The 3,465-nt window shown below is 41.6% G+C and overlaps 1 protein-coding gene across 5 annotated transcripts in view; it reads left to right on the forward strand.

Moving 5' to 3' along the window:
• The first annotated feature begins 1,798 nt into the window (after nucleotides 1-1,798).
• Nucleotides 1,799-3,465, forward strand: part of mical2a (microtubule associated monooxygenase, calponin and LIM domain containing 2a) — a 216,588-nt gene continuing 214,921 nt past the window's right edge. For all 5 annotated transcript variants that reach the window (XR_007263958.1, XM_048606984.1, XM_048606981.1 and 2 more), the window contains exon 1: nucleotides 1,799-1,940. The gene's annotated coding sequence lies outside the window, so the exon portion shown is untranslated. The remainder of the gene's footprint in view (nucleotides 1,941-3,465) is intronic.

Raw genomic sequence — 3,465 nt, forward strand, 5'->3', positions numbered from 1 at the left:
GAAGGAAATCAAGTGATTTAGAATTGAATTTGATTCAGAAATGAGACAGGGGGAAAGAAAGACAGAAAAGAAAATAGGAAAATTGTTAATAATTTAAAATAATTAAACCTTTTAATCTTTTGGGTACCTCTGACAACAATCTTCTACCTGCAGGGATAAAATCAGATAGCTTAGATGCTAAATTGTTCCCCTCCTCTGCTGAGAGATAAATTGCGGTAATAATAATCATGTCAGAAAACTGCTTGCACAGGGGTGGGGGTGTGGTCAGTTAGGTCAATTGGCTAGACAGCTGGTTTTCAATGCAGTGTGATGCTGACAACATGCGTTCAATGCACCACCTCTCCCGTTGCATGCTGACTCTCTGGTTAAACAACTATTAGTCATCTCTAAGAAGAGCACAGCCATTTGGTCTGGGAGGACAATGGCAACTTTACCTTACTTGCACTGCTAATTATTAGTTGTAACTTTCTTCAGCATTAAATGAGAAATCAACATGCAAATTCAGTCTTTTTTTAATATAAATGAGGTGACCAAGGGTAAGAAGTAATCTGTGTGAAGGTAATGATGGAGCAGGCCAAAGCAGAAAGTGATGGCGATTCTTAATGTGAAATGTATCATCTTATTTGTTAAACTTGCTGACCAATTTACCCATTTAACAATGGGGCGTGTGACATCAGTTACGAAGAGATTTGCCCAGGATAACATATTGCTTTCTACTTTGATTTCATTGCCCTAATATTTTCATTTTGCCTAGGGTCACTGGCCCAGGAATTCTCTGCGGCCAACCTATCCCAGGATAGTCACAGTAATCCTGTAGCAGTGAGGATTCAGAATGTCCTGGCCTCCTATTATCTCCCCACATCCTGAGAGAGATCACATGAATTCTGCTCAGTGTCTCCTCAGACCAGTTCAGCAGAGACTGAGGTTCATGGAGGGGTCATCAATACATGGTACAGTGACAACACCTCATTATAGAGGTCAACTATCTTAATTGTTTTAAGATCCCTTTGGCTGCTGAGGACATGTAAACATGTGTGTTTTGAAAAGGTAAACCCTTTTCTTTATTCTCTTTCAGGATACAGCTGTTGCTGGTAAGACCAGCATTTGTTACCCGTCCCTAATTGCCTTGGAAGGTGACAGTGGCCCACCTTCTATAACTGTTGACAACTGAGTGGCCGCTTCAGAGGAATTTGTTTTTGGACTGGAGTCAGGGGTCTCGGCCCAGATAGGGAAAGGACCACAGGCTTTCTTCTCTAATGAAATAGAAGTGGCCCTGTTGATTTTAATGCCCGTCCAATAGTTTAGTCACTTTACTGAGGCCACCTTTTTAATTTCCAGGCATGATTAGAAATTAGTCTGTAAGCCTGAAACCACCACAGTGCTGTATTCAGTCCAGTGCCATAACCTGATACACCAGGGTACCCATAGCTCAGATCCCTCACTCCTACTCTGCTCTCTCCCTCTTTAGACAATGACCTGGACTGGTTGATTCCCTGATGAGGTGAAGTGTTATTTGCAGTTCTGTGAGCTTTGCTGCACCTTGTGTGATGGAAGTCCAACATTGCAAAATCAGGCCACTGTCCCCCACCCCCCCACCTCTGTGTTTTAACTTAACACTGGAATCGCTTGTTGGTGAATTAAATTTATCACGCTGAGTTCAAGATACAGAGGGAGCCAGAGTAGTGAGTAACACACCCATCCCTACTCAGTTATGAAACTTGAGATGACTAACATGGTTCTGTGATCAATTACCTCAGCTAATAACAATGTGCCATATTACAACTCAGGCTGCCTTTGGGCCATTCACAGGACAGCACATGAAATGTTTTCTGAGCCTGGCTGCTTTATGACGTTTCACTTTTGGAGCTCTTTACAAAGAGGCAAGGGATGCTTAAGTTATGCGAGTTGGCTGAAGAGAATTTAATTGGCAAAAATTAAAGGTAAGAGTAAGATCTGAAACCTGAGGGGAAAGGAATGCTGAACTTTAGAATCTGAATTTTATTTTTACAATGAGATGAGAAGTCCACAGCTTTCTTTAAGCAAGTGAAGTGAGTGATTATGAGGCATAGGGATTGTTGTAATCTGTTTCTCATTTTATTGGCATGATCCTGTATATTAACAGCTGTGATAGTTCATTCAAGGAAGAAGTTAGTTCAGAAGAGGCTTGTATGAAAACTGTAGTTAAACTTTTACTTATTGATGGCGGTTGTGTTGTCAGAAAACATGAACAACTCAACCAGGAGACAGCTTGTTATGTGTGGTTTCTGGGCAGGTGTAGAAGTCCAATACTTTGTGGTTTAAATATATCACGGTGTTGAGAGAGCGGATGAAACTGTTCAAGTTCTTGTTGTTTTCAGAATGAACTGTACTTCAGTTCAGAGGAAAGTCTGAGGCAGTTTAACAGGAGACTTTCCCAACCCCCCCTCCCCAGCACTTTTTAACAAGGCTGTACATCGTGTTCCAGTTTTAAAAGAAAGACTCATACTGCTGTAGACCTTTGGCATGTCCCGAAGCATTTTGTCAGTGATATACCTTTAAAGCTTAGTCACTGTGGTAATATCGGAAACATGACAGTTGGTTTTTGCAGAAACTAAGCAGGCTCGCAGAGTCAGCAACGTGACAATGGCAAGATAATCTGTTTTACCTTGTTGAGGGATCCGTATTGATTCGAGGAATTTGGGGTGAGCTCCCTTCCTCCTTGTTATAGTGGCTAGGTTAGTTTTTATATCTATCTGTGTGGGCAAGCAAGATCTTGATTTCATGCCTTCGTAACAGTGGCAGCTTTGGTTATTTGTGGAAAGACTTCTGAAATGTATAAACATAGCCAGAAGTTCTTGAGTCCAGAAGTATACATTGTAAACAATGATGACAGTTCAACAGTTGATTGGCGGCAAAGCATTTTGGGATCGTTCTGTGCCTGTGCTAAACAAACGTGAGATTGCCCTCTTTCTGATATACATCCTTAGGGAGGGAGAGTCCTTGTTATGGCTGTGTATGATTGTTTATACAACTGTTTTAGATTGCTGACTGTTTCTTTGAGTGTAAGGCACCTTTTAACTCTGCTTAGATAAAGAAGCAAGTTGAGGAAAGAGTTAATGAGCCAAAGGAAGTTACTTTGTAATAAGTTTCCTTTAGCTGAAGTACGGTAACAAGTTCTTCAACTCTGGGAGAGGTGGGGTGAGCAGCAGGGACTTTTCAAGTGATTTCAAAGAAAAGTTACACTAAGCTATCTTGTTAATGAATTTGTGATATCTCTATTTATCTGAGCTGTTGGATTATTTGAGGAGACTGTACAGGTAAAATTCTCAAAACTTAACATTATGTCATGGTCGGAGATGCAGCACTAAGACACTGCAAAGTTGGAGGGATAATACCTTCAGTATGTTGCACTGTTGGAGGGTCAGTGCTGAGGGAGCGTGGCGCTGTGGGAGGGTCAGTGCTGAGGGAGCGCGGCGCTGTGGGAGG

This window comes from Rhincodon typus, chromosome 17 (assembly GCF_021869965.1).
Source record: "Rhincodon typus isolate 14 chromosome 17, sRhiTyp1.1, whole genome shotgun sequence".
Classification (NCBI taxonomy): Eukaryota; Metazoa; Chordata; class Chondrichthyes; order Orectolobiformes; family Rhincodontidae; genus Rhincodon; species Rhincodon typus.